This window comes from Lolium rigidum, chromosome 3 (assembly GCF_022539505.1).
Source record: "Lolium rigidum isolate FL_2022 chromosome 3, APGP_CSIRO_Lrig_0.1, whole genome shotgun sequence".
In the NCBI taxonomy this organism is placed as follows: domain Eukaryota; kingdom Viridiplantae; phylum Streptophyta; class Magnoliopsida; order Poales; family Poaceae; genus Lolium; species Lolium rigidum.
Genome location: NC_061510.1, coordinates 30,101,778 through 30,121,596, shown reverse-complemented (window position 1 = coordinate 30,121,596; position 19,819 = coordinate 30,101,778).

The following is a 19,819-nucleotide window of genomic DNA, read 5'->3' as shown; positions in this document are numbered from 1 at the left end:
AAAAGCTTCGCGGTTTTTTCTAGATATGGATGAGTCTATGCTTATTGTGCTGAATCTCCATCTACATAGCCTAATTTCTGATACTGACTTAATGTCGCATCCCAGATTATGTAATGCTGATAGAATGCTACGAGCAGTTTTGGCTCTTTTGCCTGGTGGGATGATAATATGTGGAAAGTACCCACAGGAATGTTCGGTACTGCCTTTCATACTTTTGAAGAATTCCTTGCGGTAAAAGGGAGACAAAAAAAAAAGGCTCAACATGGAGGGGCGATGCTGGAGACCCTGCTGCGTGACAAGGTGGCTTCAGCTCCTTTTCTTCCCGAGGTTGATCGTAATGACCTGAGAAAGGCCACTCATGGCGAAGCTGTCCAGTCTCCTGTTCGCACAGCCCAGTCAATTTCTGCTTTGGCTTTGAACTATTCGAGGGCAAAAAAGAAAATACCACGGATGATCAGAAATGGTTGGTTAAAGCCAAGAGAAAACTTTGTAAAACTTGTGGATGCGGGTTTTTGCGCGGATACAGGTTCTGGAGGTGCTGAGGCGATAATTCGTGATGACAAGGGCGGCTTTCTAGCGGCGAGCTGTTGTGGGATTTCGTTTATCTCTGATCCATCGACAACTGAAGCTAGAGCTCTCCGTGATGGGTTGATCCTTGCTGAACAGATTGGGTGCAACAGACTCGAGATCAATTCCGACTGCATGGATGTTATTGAGGTGATGGAAAATAGCGGGAATTCGCTTGGTCCAGCGGCTGCTATCTATGAGGAGTGCTCCTTCTTGTGCCGTAGTTTTACTGGAACTCAGTTTTCCCATTGCCATAGGGAGGCTAATTGACAAGAGATTAACTTATCAATGCCTACGTATTATAGACTAGGGTTTTAGTCGGAAGTAGAGGGCAAGTAGATCTCGAAGGTTTCAGCCGAAAAGTACTCGACAATGTAAAAACTAGGGTTGCGTAAGACAATGAATCGATCCTGTCTTTGTCCCTCGACTCCCCCTTATATAGGAGGCGGAGCCGATAGATTCGTAATACACATGTTATAGAGTCCGGGAGGGTTTCTAACTCGTCCCGTAAAATTACAAATCTATATTTTCTAATACAACTCTAGCTTTCCTTAGTACTAACTTGGGCTTCCGAATCTTCATATTCATCGAGTCATGGGCCTTCAATAAACCCCGGGTACCACCTTCGGCAGGCCCATTTGGGGATGCCTATGTCACTAAGAGCATCTCCAGCCGCGTCCCCCAAAGCGTCCCCCAAAAGGATTTGGGGCGCGCCGGACCAAAAAACCGTTCCAGCCGCGTCCCCCAAAGCCCATTTTTGTCCGGCGCCCCGAGCCCGTCCCCGTCCCACAGGGGACGCTCCGGGGACGCCGGACACACCGAAAAGCGAGGCGGGCTCCCACATGTCGGCGACTATTTGCATAAACCGTTGGTTCGCGCCTCTTTTCTCGTCGCTCCTTCCTTCCCGCGCCTCCCACCCCACCGCCGCCGTTGGATTTCCCGGCCGTTTGGGCGTCTGATCTCTGCTGAGAGTCGGCACCGTTATCGCGGCTGGGGCTCCCGCCGGTCGTGCCGCCGCCGCCGCTTCGCCAGCGCATCCCAGAACGCACCGTCAAATACGCCCCACCTCCGCGCACAGAAGGTGCTCGACGACTTGCCAGGTAGGCGCGATTGGCCGCTGTTTGTTGCGTCGTCTGCCTCGGCGCAATTTTAACCATTGATTTTGCTTTAGCCATGGACATCGACGATGAGATGCTTGCCCAGCTGCTGGAGGACGAGCAAGCCTTCGATGACGACCTGCGGGAGCATTTGCTGATCATCGCGTCCCTCCAGGACATGGTTGACGCTGAGGCGGAGAAGAGGAAGAGGCCGCGCCGCGAGGATCAAGGCCGGGAAGAAGGAAGTCGAAGCCCCGGCGGAGGATGGAGGGGCATGCCATGCTGCACAACGACTACTTCGCCGATGATGCAACACATGCCGACAATTTTCGGCGCCGGTGCAGAGGATGAGCAAGGGGCTGTTCATGAATATCCTCCACGGCGTTCGAGAGTTCGACCCCTACTTCAAGCTCAAGCTCGACGCTGTAGGCGTTGTCGGGTTCTCGTCCATTAGAAGTGCACCGCCGCCATGAGGATGCTTGCATACGGAGCACCTGCCGATACACAGGACGACTACCTTCGCATGAGTGAGTCTACTGTCATTGAGTGCATGTACAAGTTTTGCCGAGCTGTGGTGGGAAAGTTTGGCAAATACTATTTGAGAGGGCCAACTGAGGAAGATACTTCAAGGATCATGGCACAAAATGCTGCTAGAGGATTCCCTGGAATGCTTGGAAGCATCGATTGCATGCACTGGGCATGGAAGAATTGCCCGTTTGCTTGGCAAGGTATATACAAAGGGCGTCATGGATATTGCAGTGTGGTGCTTGAAGCTGTGGCAGATTATGACCTGTGGATTTGGCATTCTTTCTTTGACATGGCGGGATCACACAATGACATCAACGTGTGTTGGGGTTCGTAGCATAGAAAACAAAAAATTTTCCTACCGCAAGACGAATAAATCCAAGATCCAATCTAGGAAAGCCAAGATCTAATCTATGAAGATCGAAGCAACGAGATTGATATGAGACTAACCCTCGAAGATTTCCAAAGCCTACGAGATTAGATCTCGTTGTTGATGTAGACGATCATCCCCAGTGCTGCAATCCGGCAGCACTTCCGTACTCGGTCGCGCGTACGGTGTCGATGAAGCTCCTTCCTCTCCCCGTTCCAGCGGGGCAGCGGAGGTGTGGTAGATCTCCACGGAATCCCGGCAGCACAACGGCGTGGTGGTGGTGGTGGAGAAGAATTCCTGCGGGGCTTCGCCTAAGCCGGAGCAGGAGAAGCGGGAGGGAGGAGAGGTGGCAAATTAGGGTTGCGAACGGAGCAGCTTTGGCCGGCCAAACTATCCCACTATATATAGTCGGGAACTAGGGTTAGGGTTTCACAAAACCCATCTAGTGTCGGCGCACGGTGGGCCCACACCACACCCTCGGCGCGGCCTGGGGGGCCGCGCCGGCCTGTGGTGTGGCCCACCCCTGGCTCTTCTCCTTCTCCCCTTTGGACTCCGTCTGCGTGACGAGAAAAATAAGAACTTCGTTTTTATTTCGTCCAATTCGAGAATGTTTCCGAACAACTTTTCTTGAAATACAAAACAGCGAGAATTCTTCCGGAACAATTCCGGTCCTCCTCGTGATGTCTTGGATCCTATCCGAGACTCCGAACAACATTCGGTCTCCATCTCATATTCCGAATCTACCTATGCGACATCGAACCTTAAGCGCGTCACCCTACGGTTCGTGAACAATGTAGACATGGTCGAGACTCCTCTCCGAGCAATAACCGGTAGCGGGATCTGGAGATCCATAATGGCTCCCACATATTCAACGATGACTTAGTGATCGATTGAACCAATTACATACGATGCCAATTCCCTTTGTCTCGCGATATTTTACTTGTCCGAGGTTCGATCATCGGTATCTCTATACCTTGTTCAACCTCGTTACCGACAAGTACTCTTTACTCGTACCGTGGTATGTGATCTCTTATGAACCATTCATATGCTTGCAAGCTAATCAGATGACATTCCACCGAGAGGGCCCCGAGTATATCTATCCGTCATCAGGATGGACAAATTCCACTATTGATCCATATGCCTCAACTCACACTTTCCGAATACTTAATCCCATCTTTATAACCACCCATTTACGCAATGGCGTTTGATGTAATCAAAGTACCCTTCCGTGTAAGTGATTTACATGATCTCATGGTCGAAGGACTAAGACAACTATGTATCGAAAGCTTATAGCATTTTGAACTTAATGACTTGATCTTATGCTACGCTTATTTGGGTGTGTGTCCATTATATCATTCAACTAATGACATAACCTTGTTATTAATAACATCCAATGTTCATGATCACGAAACCATGATCATCCATTAATCAACAAGCTAGTTATACAAGAGGCTTACTAGGGACTCCTTGTTGTTTACATAACACACATGTATCAATGTTTCGGTTAATACAATTATAGCATGGCATGCAAACATTTATCATAAACAATAAGATATAACAATAACTAATTTATTATTGCCTCTTGGGCATATCTCCAACAGTCTCCCACTTGCACTAGAGTCAATAATCTAGTTAACATTTTTAAGGATATAACACCTCGGCCTTCTGGTGCTTATCATGTTTTGCTCACGGGAGAGGTTTTAGTCAACGGATCTGACATGCTCAGAAACGTATGTATTTTGCAATTCATTTGCGTCTCAACGCATCACTCATTTTCCAAATGAGTTGGCATTAATTGTATATGCTTAGTCCTCTGGTGGAACCTTAATTCCGCGGTCTGAAATAAGTCACTAAAATTGTCATACACAATATAGCTTCAAAGTTCTGACACTATCGGAACTACACCAAGTTCTCAAAGAACTCTTCGACTTAACATCCTTAGTCATTGTCAAAACAATGACATACTCTGCCTTCGTTTGTAGAATCCGTCACAATATTTAGAACTCTTCTAAATCTAGCAAAGACTTCATTTAGCTCATTGCGCTACCTTTTAATCAACACTTATCCTAATTGAGATTGAAAATATATTTTTATATGTGACCAAACTAATATCGGTGCAACACCTTACAGCGATTTGTTTGTCATTACCCCATACAAAAACTATATATATATATCCTTGGTTCTTCTAAAGTACTCAGGGATATTCTTACTATTTTTCCAATGATCATCACATGAATCATTCTGGTATATGCTCGTAACACTTTAGAGCACAGGACATCTGACCTTGTACATATTATTCGTGATCTAAAATCACTCATGTGTTTTTACTCATCGAGTGTCAAATACACTCAAGTCTTGTTAAACCTTCACATGAAAAGAACACCTTCTTAATATTGAACCACTTCAATATCCATTCTATGTACTTTGACTTAAACTTATTATGTGTTTCAATCTATCTTCATAGATCTTGACACTTAAATATGTTTCAGTCCATATCTTTTCATTGAAGTTAATTCTCAATGAAACATTTTTAATCAATTATATAATTACATTATTTATAATCAACGATATGTCATCTACATAAAGTATTACAAATATGTCTCAGCGCTCCCACTTAATTTTTGCAAATGCAAGCATCTTCATCGTTTCTGATGAAATCAAAAACTCTTTGACTATTTCATCCGGTGAAGATTCCAACTCCGCGATACTCACTTCATCCAATTGAAGTTCGTATACCTATCTAGTATTCCACGGACCAGCAAAACTCTTGGTTGTATCTAGTATACATCCTTCATACACACTTCTGGTAAGGAATGTATTTTTGCCATCCTACTATCATATCTCATAAAAGAAATATGTAGCGATTACTAGAATAATCCACATAGACTATAAGCACTGCCACGAAAGATCTAATCTTATCGTAGTCAACTCTTCGAACTTTGTCGTAAACAACTTTTCGATAAGTCAAGCTTCTTTAAGGATATTTCATCCAAGTCCATCTATTTTATAGATCCATTTACTTTCAAAAAGTATTCATCTATCTTGGATTTTATGGTGCATAGCCATTTTAACGGAGTCAGGGCCCATCATAACTTCTTTGTTTGCAGTTGGTTTATCATTGTTCAAAATCAATCTTTTGTCCACAAATCATTTATTTGATCACAAAGTAAACCATACCTACAAGGTTCAATATGTACTTCGATCTCCATGGCTAAAACACTTTGTAGTCATGGGAGCCATGATCGTCGTAGCCGCTTCCGGAACCATTTCCGATGCTGCGCTACTCTGATCATTATGCTCAGGTTCATAAACCTTATCAAGTTCTATTGTCCTCCCACTCAAATACTTCGCTAGAAAACAATTTCTTGGAAATAAGCAAGTAACATTAACAAACACTTTTGTCTTTTACTTCATAGTGGGAAGAATTCCCAATCCAATCTCTTGGGATAACCGACAAAGACATTCATCCGGTTTTGGTTGTAAACTCATTTACTTATGCTATGCATACCAAAATTTAAGAAAGGACTATTTAGGGTTCATACCCATGCCATAACTCGTATGGTGTCATTTCAACGGATCATGATGATGCTCTATTCAGTGTAAAAGCGGTAATCTCTAAAGCATAATCCACAAAAATATAATGGCGTCATTTTATATTATCTCATCATTAATCCAACAAGGTTTGGATACGTATCTCGGATACTTCATCATCTCTATGATACTCCAAGAAACGTGAGTTGTAGAACAATTTCATAACTCTCTTAGATGTTCGCTAAAACTCGTAATTCAAATATTTCCACCATGATCTAATCATAGATATTTGACTTTTCTATTACGATGATTTCCACTTCATGCTGAAATTTATTTGAAACCATTCAAATGTTTCAAACTTCTTCCTTATCGAATATATCCACATATATATACTCAATTCATTGTTGGAAGTTTTCCTGAAGTAAAAGAATCTCCCGCACACAACTATGCCCAGTGAACCATGATGGCGTGTATTTCACACGTTCGTTGGGCAACCCCAAGAGGAAGGTATGATGAGCACAGCAGCAAGTTTTCCCTCAGAAAGAAACCAAGGTTTATCGAACCAGGAGGAGCCAAGAAGCACGTTGAAGGTTGATGGCGGCGGGATGTAGTGCGGCGCAACACCGGAGATTCCGGCGCCAACGTGGAACCTGCACAACACAACCAAACTACTTTGCCCCAACGAAACAGTGAGGTTGTCAATCTCACCGGCTTGCTCGTAACAAAGGATTAACCGTATTGTGTGGAAGATGATTGTTTGCGAGAAAACAGTAGAAACAAGTATTGCAGTAGATTGTATTTCGAGTAAAGAGAATTGGACCGGGGTCCACAGTTCACTAGAGGTGTCTCTCCCATAAGACGAACAAGCATGTTGGGTGAACAAATTACAGTTGGGCAATTGACAAATAAAGAGAGCATGACAATGCACATACATATCATGATGAGTATAGTGAGATTTAATTGGGCATTACGACAAAGTACATAGACCGCCATCCAACCGCATCTATGCCTAAAAAGTCCACCTTCGAGGTTATCATCCGAACCCCCTCCAGTATTAAGTTGCAAACAACGAGACAATTGCATTAAGTATGGTGCGTAATGTAATCAACAACTACATCCTTAGACATAGCATCAATGTTTTATCCCTAGTGGCAACAACGACAACACAACCTTAGAACTTTCTCATCATCGTCCCGGTGTCAATGCGGGCATGAACCCACTATCGAGCATAAGTACTCCCTCTTGGAGTTAAAAGCATCTACTTGGCCGGAGCATCTACTAATAACGGAGAGCATGCAAGATCATAAATAACACATAAGCATAACTTTGATAATCAACATAACAAGTATTCTCTATTCATCGGATCCCAACAAACGCAACATATAGAATTACATATAGATGATCTTGATCATGATAGGCAGCTCACAAGATCCGACAATGATAGCACAATGGGGAGAAGACAACCATCTAGCTACTGCTATGGACCCATAGTCCAGGGGTAGACTACTCACACATCACACCGGAGGCGACCATGGCGGCGTAGAGTCCTCCGGGAGATGAATCCCCTCTCCGGCAGGGTGCCGGAGGCGATCTCCGAGGATCCCCCGAGATGGGATTGGCGGCGACGGCGTCTCGGCAATGTTTTCCGTATCGTGGCTCTCGGTACCGGGAGTTTCGTCACGGAGGCTATTTGTAGGCGGAAGGGCAAGTCAAGAGGCGGCACGGGGGCCCACACCATAGGCCGGCGCGGCCGGGGTGGGGCCGCGCCGCCCTAGGGTTTGGCCACCCCGTGGCCCCTCTTCGTCTCGTCTTCGGACTTCCGGAAGCTTCGTGAGAAAATAGGCCTCCGGGCTTTTATTTCGTCCAATTCCGAGAATATTTCTTTACTAGGATTTCTGAAACCAAAAACAGCGAGAAAACAAAGAATCGGCACTTCGGCATCTTGTTAATAGGTTAGTTCCAGAAAATGCACGAATATGATATAAAGTGTGCATAAAACATGTAGATAACATCAATAATGTGGCATGGAACACAAGAAATTATCGATACGTTGGAGACGTATCAGCATCCCCAAGCTTAGTTCTGCTCGTCCCGAGCAGGTAAAACGATAACAAAGATAATTTCTGGAGTGACATGCCATCATAAACTTGATCATACTATTTGTAAAGCATATGAAGTGAATGCAGCGATCAAAACAATGGTGATGACATGAGTAAACAAGTGAATCATAAAGCAAAGACTTTTCATGAATAGCACTTCAAGACAAGCATCAATAAGTCTTGCATAAGAGTTAACTCATAAAGCAATAATTCAAAGTAAAGGTATTGAAGCAACACAAAAGAAGATTAAGTTTCAGCGGTTGCTTTCAACTTGCAACATGTATATCTCATGGATATTGTCAACATAGAGTAATATAATAAGTGCAATAAGCAAGTATGTAGGAATCAATGCACAGTTCACACAAGTGTTTGCTTCTTGAGGTGGATAGAAATAGGTGAACTCGACTCAACATTGAAAGTAAAAGAATGGTCCTCATAGAGGAAAAGCATCGATTGCTATATTTGTGCTAGAGCTTTGATTTTGAAAACATGAAACAATTTTGTCAACGGTAGTAATAAAGCATATGCATCATGTAAATTATATCTTATAAGTTGCAAGCCTCATGCATAGTGTACTAATAGTGCTCGCACCTTGTCCTAATTAGCTTGGACTACCTGGATTATCACCGCAATACATATGCTTTAACCAAGTTTCACAAAGGGGTACCTCTATGCCGCCTCGTACAAAGGTCTAAGGAGAAAGCTCGCATTTGGATTTCTCGCTTTTGATTATTCTCAACTTAGACATCCATACCGGGACAACATAGACAACAGATAATGGACTCCTCTTTTAATGCTTTAAGCATTCAACAACAATTAATTCTTTTCTCGTTAGAGATTTGAGGATGTTTGTCCAAAACTGAAACTTCCACCATGGAACATGGCTTTAGTTAGCGGCCCAATGTTCTTCTCTCACAATATGCATGCTCAAACCATTCAACTCAGTGTAGATCGCCCTTACTTCCGACAAGACGAACATGCATAGCAACTCACATGAAATTCAACAACGAGTTGATGGCGTTCCCCAGTAAACATGGTTATCGCACAACAAGCAACTTAATAAGAGATAAAGTGCATAATTACATATTCAATACCACAATAGTTTTTAAGCTATTTGTCCCATGAGCTATATATTGCAAAGGTGAATGATGGAATTTTAAAGGTAGCACTCAAGCAATTTACTTTGGAATGGCTGGAAAATACCATGTAGTAGGTAGGTATGGTGGACACAAATGGCATAGTGGTTGGCTCAAGTATTTTGGATGCATGAGAAGTATTCCCTCTCGATACAAGGTTTAGGCTAGCAAGGCTTATTTGAAACAAACACAAGGATGAACCGGTGCAGCAAAACTCACATAAAAGACATATTGAAAGCATTATAAGACTCTACACCGTCTTCCTTGTTGTTCAAACTCAATACTAGAAATTATCTAGACCTTAGAGAAACCAAATATGCAAACCAAATTTTAGCATGCTCTATGTATTTCTTCATTAATGGGTGCAAATCATATGATGCAAGAGCTTAAACATGAGCACAACAATTGCCAAGTATCACATTACCCGAGACATTATAGCAATTACTACATGTATCATTTTCCAATTCCAACCATATAACAATTTAACGAAGGAGAAACTTCGCCATGAATACTATGAGTAGAAACCAAGGACATATTTGTCCATATGCTACAGCGGAGTGTGTATCTCTCCCATAAAGTGAATGCTAGGATCCATTTTATTCAAACAAAACAAAAACAAAAACAAACCGACGCTCCAAGAAAAAGCACATAAGATGTGGCCGAATAAAAATGTAGTTTCAGGGAGGAACCTGATAATTTGTTGATGAAGAAGGGGATGCCTTGGGCATCCCCAAGCTTAGACGCTTGAGTCTTCTTGATATATGCAGGGGTGAACCACCGGGTGCATCCCCAAGCTTAGAGCTTTCACTCTCCTTGATCATGTTGCATCATACTCCTCTCTTGATCCTTGAAAACTTCCTCCACACCAAACTCGAAACAACTCATTAGAGGGTTAGTGCACAATATAAATTGACATATTCAGAGGTGACACAATCATTCTTAACACTTCTGGACATTGCATAATGCTACTGGACATTAGTGGATCAAAGAAATTCATCCAACATAGCGAAAGAGGCAATGCGAAATAAAAGGCAGAATCTGTCAAAACAGAACAGTTCGTATTGACGAATTTTAAAATGGCACCAGACTTGCTCAAATGAAAATGCTCAAATTGAATGAAAGTTGGGTACATATCTGAGGATCATGCACGTAAATTGGCATAATTTTCTGAGCTTCCTGCAGGGCAGTGGGCTCAGATTCGTGACAGCAAAGAAATCTGGAACTGCGCAGTAATCCAAATCTAGTACTTACTTTTCTATCAACGGCTTAACTTGGCACAACAAAACTCAAAACTAAGATAAGGAGAGGTTGCTACAGTAGTAAACAACTTCCAAGACACAAAATAAAAACAAAGTACTGTAGGTAAAAACATGGGTTGTCTCCCATAAGCGCTTTCTTTAACGCCTTTCAGCTAGGCGCAGAAAGTGTGTATCAAGTAACATCGAGAGATGAAGCATCAACATCATAATTTGTTCTAATAATAGAATCATAAGGTACCTTCATTCTCTTTCTAGGGAAGTGTTCCATACCTTTCTTGAGAGGAAATTGATATTTTATATTACCTTCCCTCATATCAATAATAGCACCAACAGTTCGAAGAAAAGGTCTTCCCAATATAATTGGACAAGATGCATTGCATTCAATATCCAAGACAACAAAATCAACGGGAACAAGATTATTGTTAACGGTAATGCGAACATTATCAACTTTACCCAAAGGTTTCTTTGTAGAATGATCAGCAAGATTAACATCCAAATAACAATTTTTTAGCGGTGGCAAGTCAAGCATATTATAAATTTTCTTCGGCATAACAGAAATACTTGCACCAAGATCACATAAAGCATTACAATCAAAATCTTTAACTTTCATCTTAATGATGGGCTCCCAACCATCTTCTAGCTTTTTAGGAATAGAGGCTTCGCGCTCTAGTTTCTCTTCTCTAGCTTTTATGAGAGCATTTGTAATATGATGCGTGAAAGCCAAATTTATAGCACTAGCATTAGGACTTTTAGCAAGTTTTTGCAAGAACTTTATAACTTCAGAGATGTGGCAATCATCAAAATTCAAACCATTATAATCTAAAGCAATGGGATCATCATCCCCAATGTTGGAAAAAATTTCAGCAGCTTTATCACAGGCAGTTTCAGCAATTTCAGGCAGTTTTTCGCGCTTTGCATTAGAAGTGGAAACATTGCTAACACCAAATATTTTATTAGTATGAGTAGGAGGTGCAGCAACATGTGTAGCATTAGCATTACTAGTGGTGGTAATAGTCCAAACTTTAGCTATATTCTTCTCTTTAGCTAGTTTTTCATTTTCTTCTCTATCCCACCTAGCACGCAGTTCAGCCATTAATCTTATATTCTCATTAATTCTAACTTGGATGGCATTTGCTGTAGTAGTAATTTTATCATCTAAATCCTCAGGTTTAGCAGCCATTTTATTAATTAAAGAAGATTGTGATGCAGACATGTATGAAATTCGGTTCTCAGCATTAGCAAGTTTAGTTTGCAACCCCGAGATCTCCCTATTCAGATTTTCAAGTTGATTCCCTATATTCTTCAACAAGGTAGATTGCTCATTCAATGTTTTAGTAAACAACTTATTTTGCTCATATTGTGATTGCATAAAGCTCTTAGTGGATCTTTCAATTTCTAATATCTTCTCTTCATTAGGTGAAACATATCTACCAAGAGAATTACCATTGGCAGGATATGGCCTAGAATCATTGTAATTGTTATTTTTAATGAAATTCACATCAACATATTCTTTTTGAGCAGCCAATGATGCTAACGGAACATTATTATAATTAACATTAGGCCTACCACTCGCAAGCATAGACATAATAGCATCAACCTTATCACTCAAGGAAGAGGTTTCTTCGACAGAATTTACCTTCTTACCTTGGGGAGCTCTTTCCGTGTGCCATTCAGAGTAGTTGATCATCATATTATCAAGAAGCTTTGTTGCTTCACCAAGAGTGATGGACATAAAGGTACCTCCAGCAGCTGAATCCAATAAATTCCGTGAAGAAAAATTTAGTCCTGCATAGAAGGTTTGGATGATCATCCAAGTAGTCAGTCCATGGGTTGGGCAATTTTTAACCAGAGATTTCATTCTTTCCCAAGCTTGAGCAACATGTTCAGTATCTAATTGTTTAAAATTCATTATGCTACTCCTCAAAGATATAATTTTAGCAGGGGGATAATATCTACCAATAAAAGCATCCTTGCATTTAGTCCATGAATCAATACTATTCTTAGGCAGAGATAGCAACCAATCTTTAGCTCTTCCTCTTAATGAGAAAGGGAACAATTTTAATTTTATAATATCACCATCTACATCTTTATATTTTTGCATTTCGCATAGTTCAACAAAATTATTGAGATGGGCAGCAGCATCATCAGAACTAACACCAGAAAATTGATTGTTCATGACAAGATTCAGTAAAGCAGGTTTAATTTCAAAGAATTCTGCTGTAGTAGCAGGTGGAGCAATAGGTGTGCATAAGAAATCATTATTATTTGTGGTTGTGAAGTCACACAACTTAGTATTTTCAGCGTTGGCCATTTTAGCAACAGTAAATAAAGCAAACTAGATAAAGTAAATGCAAGTAAACTAATTTTTTTGTGTTTTCGATATAGCAAACAAGATAGCAAATAAAGTAAAACTAGCAACTAATTTTTTTGTATTTTGATTTAGTGCAGCAAACAAAGTAGTAAATAAAATAAAGCAAGACAAAAACAAAGTAAAGAGATTGAGAAGTGGAGACTCCCCTTGCAGCGTGTCTTGATCTCCCCGGCAACGGCGCCGAGAAAATATGCTTGATGGCGTGTATTTCACACGTTCGTTGGGCAACCCCAAGAGGAAGGTATGATGAGCACAAGCAGCAAGTTTTCCCTCGGAAAGAAACCAAGGTTTATCGAACCAGGAGGAGCCAAGAAGCACGTTGAAGGTTGATGGCGGCGGGATGTAGTGCGGCGCAACACCGGAGATTCCGGCGCCAACGTGGAACCTGCACAACACAACCAAACTACTTTGCCCCAACGAAACAAGTGAGGTTGTCAATCTCACCGGCTTGCTGTAACAAAGGATTAACCGTATTGTGTGGAAGATGATTGTTTGCGAGAAAACAGTAGAAACAAGTATTGCAGTAGATTGTATTTCAAGAAAGAGAATTGGACCGGGGTCCACAGTTCACTAGAGGTGTCTCTCCCATAAGACGAACAGCATGTTGGGTGAACAAATTACGATTGGGCAATTGACAAATAAAGAGAGCATGACAATGCACATACATATCATGATGAGTATAGTGAGATTTAATTGGGCATTACGACAAAGTACATAGACCGCCATCCAACTGCATCTATGCCTAAAAAGTCCACCTTCGAGGTTATCATCCGAACCCCTCCAGTATTAAGTTGCAAACAACGGACAATTGCATTAAGTATGGTGCGTAATGTAATCAACAACTACATCCTTAGACATAGCATCAATGTTTTATCCCTAGTGGCAACAAGCACAACACAACCTTAGAACTTTCTCGTCATCTGTCCCGGTGTCAATGCAGGCATGAACCCACTATCGAGCATAAGTACTCCCTCTTGGAGTTAAAAGCATCTACTTGGCCGAGCATCTACTAATAACGGAGAGCATGCAAGATCATAAATAACACATAAGCATAACTTTGATAATCAACATAACAAGTATTCTCTATTCATCGGATCCCAACAAACGCAACATATAGAATTACATATAGATGATCTTGATCATGATAGGCAGCTCACAAGATCCGACAATGATAGCACAATGGGGAGAAGACAACCATCTAGCTACTGCTATGGACCCATAGTCCAGGGGTAGACTACTCACACATCACACCGGAGGCGACCATGGCGGCGTAGAGTCCTCCGGGAGATGAATCCCCTCTCCGGCAGGGTGCCGGAGGCGATCTCCAGGATCCCCCGAGATGGGATCGGCGTCGACGGCGTCTCAGTAATGTTTTCCGTATCGTGGCTCTCGGTACTGGGAGTTTCGTCACGGAGGCTATTTGTAGGCGGAAGGGCAAGTCAAGAGGCGGCACGGGGGGCCCACACCATAGGCCGGCGCGGCCAGGGGTGGGGCCGCGCCGCCCTAGGGTTTGGCCACCCCGTGGCCCCTCTTCGTCTCGTCTTCGGACTTCCGGAAGCTTCGTGAGAAAATAGGCCTCCGGGCTTTTATTTCGTCCAATTCCGAGAATATTTCTTTACTAGGATTTCGAAACCAAAAACAGCAGAAAACAGAATCGGCACTTCGGCATCTTGTTAATAGGTTAGTTCCAGAAAATGCACGAATATGATATAAAGTGTGCATAAAACATGTAGATAACATCAATAATGTGGCATGGAACACAAGAAATTATCGATACGTTGGAGACGTATCAAACCACATACATCATCATGTACTTTTCCACTAAGTTAGTTGCCCGTTCAACTCTTGGCCTATGAACGGTATTTAAATCATTTCCTTTTAGAAGAGATTTGCAAGCGTCAAATGATTCAAAAAATCATATGACTCCAAAATTCCATTCAAATGGAGTTCCTTCATGCGTTCCTTTCTAACATGACCTAAATGGCAGTTCCACTAATGAGTGGAATTCAAATCATTTGCCTTATAGCATTTTAGCGTCAGTGTTATGTATGTGTGTTTCACCATTAAGATTTATAATAACTTATCCATCATACATGGAGCAATGTCATAATTTGAACAACTCATTGTTTTCATTTGACCAGAGCAAAATAACAATTTATTAAGTTCTTTATTATAAACTCTAAGGGCTAGGTAGAATGCCAACGACAAACATAATAACACTTTATTATGTTCCAGACATGCATTATTACCATATTCCTTATCGCTCACTTAGGCCATCGTATTCTTGTATTGCGTTGTATTGTATGACATCTCATACCAACCAATCTGGTACAAATACCCAAGAATTTTATTATGTGACCAAACAAGGAATACATCCATAACATGTATATCATCTATATACACCTGAGCTAGACTTTCTAGTCTTTTTCTTTCTTTTTGCCAAAATATCTTTTGTGGTTTCTCTTTTAGCTTTCCCCATTCTCAGAAAACACTTCACCTTCAATAACTTCTAGGTCCATTGGTCAAATACCAATAACCTTGAGGTTCTTACTTTGAAGTTGATCATCAAATGACAAGTGTTCTAGACTTCACTATTAGTAACTTTGTAATATGATGAACAATTTCACTCATAATTTTATCCATCATATCATGACGAATTTTCGAGACCATGTCTGTACATGCTAGGCTCGTAAAGTTTAACCTCAGTATTCGCATGTGCAAATCTGGCTTGCACCCGTTGTATGCACACGTAGAATCTATCACACCCGATCATCACGTGATGCTTCGAAACGACGAGTCTTAGCAACGGTGCATACTAAGGACGATTACTTCATGGATATGCGAATATCGTTAGTGCCCAACTAGTTGGAGGATCGGGACGCCTAGCGTCTTCAACCTTCGTACATTCCCATAAAACTTATGAGTTTATGTAGTCTCACTAGATTATATTCTATCATCTTGCAATAGGGTCTTAGATATCACACATATCTCATACCTTGCTTATTTCTGAAAACAAAATGTCCAGCTCCTTACTTTTCAAACGGATTTGAACTTTAAGTATCACGAAGACAAGATGATTTGGTACTAATTGAAACCATTGCTCTTTGAATCATCAGAGTGAGGTTTACTAAAAGTTTGCATTAGGACTTAATCATATCTTGATTCTTTAACAATACGGTGCCAGTCCATAAAGTTACTTGTCAGACTTAACAGTTTTTCTATCTCAATTACAAGACTAGCGTATGGTAGAAAACGGATGCCAATTCTACAAACTTTAATTCAAAATACTATTCAGACTATGTTCATGATAATTAGTTCATGTTTTAATCTAATTACTAATGAACTCCCACTTAATACAACATCCCTCATGGTTGTTAAGTGGTACACGATCCAAATCCACTACACCAAAACCGATCATCACGTGAGATGATGTAGCTTCAATGGTGAACATCAACATGTTGATCATATCATCCATATGACTCGTGTTCAACCTTTCGGTTTTCTGTGTCCCGAGGCCATGTCTGTACATGCTAGGCTCGCCAAGCAAACCCAAGTATTCCGCGTGTGCAAACATGGCTTACACCCGTTGTATGTGAACGTAGAATCTATCACATCCGATCATCACGAGATGCTTCAAAACGACGAACTGTAGCAACGGTGCATACGAGGGGAGAACACTTTATTATCTTGATATTAATGTGAGGGATCATCTTATAATGCTACCGTCGCGATCTAAGCAAGATAAGATGCATAAAGGATTAACATCACATGCATTCATAATATGTGATATGATATGGCCTTTCTTCTTGTGCTTTTGATCTCCATCTCCAAGCACACGAGCATGATCTCCATCATCACCAGCATTGCACCAAGGTCCATGGCATCGCTTCATGGTTGTCCATCACTTATAGCTACTATAACAACTACTTGAAATAAAGCTATTACATGATGAATAGACACGCAGGTCTTAACAAATTTAAAGACAACCATTAGGCTCTGCCGGTTGCCATAATACAATAATGAACATCTCATACATCAAATATAATCATCATCACATCATGGCCATATCACATCACCAAACCCTGCAAAAACAAGTTAGACGCCTCTAATTTGGTTTGCATATTTTACGTGGTTTAGGGTTTTCGAGTAAGATCCAATCTACCTACGAACATGAACCACAACGGTGATACTAGTGTTGTCAATAGAAAGAGTAAATTGGATCTTCACTATGGTGGGAGAGACAGACACCCGCAAAGCCACTTATGCAATACAAGTTGCATGTCAAGCGTGGAGCAAGTCTCATGAGACGCGGTCATGTAAAGTTAGCCCGGGCCGCTTCATCCCACCATCCCGCAAGATGCAAAGTACACAAACTAAAGCAACAAGAGCATCAACGCCCACAAAACCATTGTGTTCTACTCGTGCAACAGCATCTATGCATAGACATGGCTCGATACCACTCGTTGGGGTTCGTAGCATAGAAAACAAAAAATTTCCTACCGCAAGACGAATAAATCCAAGATCCAATCTAGGAAAGCCAAGATCTAATCTATGAAGATCGAAGCAACGAGATTGATATGAGACTAACCCTCGAAGATTTCCAAAGCCTACGAGATTAGATCTCGTTGTTGATGTAGACGATCATCCCCAGTGCTGCAATCCGGCAGCACTTCCGTACTCGGTCGCGCGTACGATGTCGATGAAGCTCCTTCCTCTCCCCGTTCCAGCGGGCAGCGGAGGTGTGGTAGATCTCCACGGAATCCCAGCAGCACAACGGCGTGGTGGTGGTGGTGGAGAAGAATTCCTGCAGGGCTTCGCCTAAGCCGGAGCAGGAGAAACTGGGAGGGAGGAGAGGTGGCAAATTAGGGTTGCGAACGGAGCAGCTTTGGCCGGCCAAACTATCCCACTATATATAGTCGGGAACTAGGGTTAGGGTTTCACAAAACCCATCTAGTGTCGGCGCTCGGTGGGCCCACACCACACCCGGCGCGGCCCGGGGGGCCCGCGCCGGCCTGTGGTGTGGCCCACCCCCGGCTCTTCTCCTTCTCCCCTTTGGACTCCGTCTGCGTGACGTGAAAAATAAGAACTTCTGTTTTTATTTCGTCCAATTCCGAGAATGTTTCCGAACAACTTTTCTTGAAATACAAAACAGCGAGAATTCTTCCGAACAATTCCGGTCCTCCTCGTGATGTCTTGGATCCTATCCGAGACTCCGAACAACATTCGGTCTCCATCTCATATTCCGAATCTACCTATGCGACATCGAACCTTAAGCGCGTCACCCTACGGTTCGTGAACAATGTAGACATGGTCGAGACTCCTCTCCGAGCAATAACCGATGAGCGGGATCCGGAGATCCATAATGGCTCCCACATATTCAACGATGACTTAGTGATCGATTGAACCAATTACATACGATGCCAATTCCCTTTGTCTCGCGATATTTTACTTGTCCGAGGTTCGATCATCGGTATCTCTATACCTTGTTCAACCTCGTTACCGACAAGTACTCTTTACTCGCATCAGTGGTATGTGATCTCTTATGAACCATTCATATGCTTGCAAGCTAATCGGATGACATTCCACCGAGAGGGCCCAGAGTATATCTATCCGTCATCAGGATGGACAAATTCCACTATTGATCCATATGCCTCAACTCACACTTTCCGAATACTTAATCCCATCTTTATAACCACCCATTTACGCAATGGCGTTTGATGTAATCAAAGTACCCTTCCGGTGTAAGTGATTTACATGATCTCATGGTCGAAGGACTAAGACAACTATGTATCGAAAGCTTATAGCATTTTGAACTTAATGACTTGATCTTATGCTACGCTTATTTGGGTGTGTGTCCATTATATCATTCAACTAATGACATAACCTTGTTATTAATAACATCCAATGTTCATGATCACGAAACCATGATCATCCATTAATCAACAAGCTAGTTATACAAGAGGCTTACTAGGGACTCCTTGTTGTTTACATAACACACATGTATCAATGTTTCGGTTAATACAATTATAGCATGGCATGCAAACATTTATCATAAACAATAAGATATAACAATAACTAATTTATTATTGCCTCTTGGGCATATCTCCAACAACGTGTTGCAGCAGTCTCCGGTGTTCAGCAGACTAGTGGAAGAGCATGCTCCACCATGCAACTATGAGATCAATGGCCACGAATATACCAAAGGCTATTATCTAGCCGATGATATATATCCAAAATGGGCCACTTTTGTCAAAACAATCTCGAATCCATCAGATCTGAAGAATTTCCACTTTGCTACGCGACAAGAGGCTTGCAGGAAGGATGTCGAGCGGGCATTTGGTGTGCTTCAAGCACAATTTGCCATTGTCCGGTACCCTGCTCTAAGCTGGTCTCACGACCAAATGTGGGAGGTGATGCAGGCTTGTGTGATCATGCACAACATGATCATCGAGGATGACCGCAAGAATCATGCTAGGTCACATGTTGGTCCCTATGAGTGTGAAGGCCCTCTTGCGGAGGTTGATCATGAGTTGCCTGCAGATTTTGCTGATTTTCTCGCCATGCACGTAGAGATCCGTGACAGCAATGTTCATGAACAACTTCAAGCTGATCTCTGAGCATTTGTGGAGGATCAAAGGAAATACCGTGGAACCTTGATCTAGCATCTAGCCATATTTATTATATTCGTTTACTTGTTTTATTGTTTGTTGTAATTTAATTTGAAAATAATCCTCGCAAACATTTTTATTCATATGCTATATTTGATAAATGGTTCTGTGTTAAAAAGAAGTATTTTAAATGTTTGGGGGCGGCGTTTGGGGGACGCGGCTGGGGAGCGACGTCCCCCAAACGCGGCACGAACAA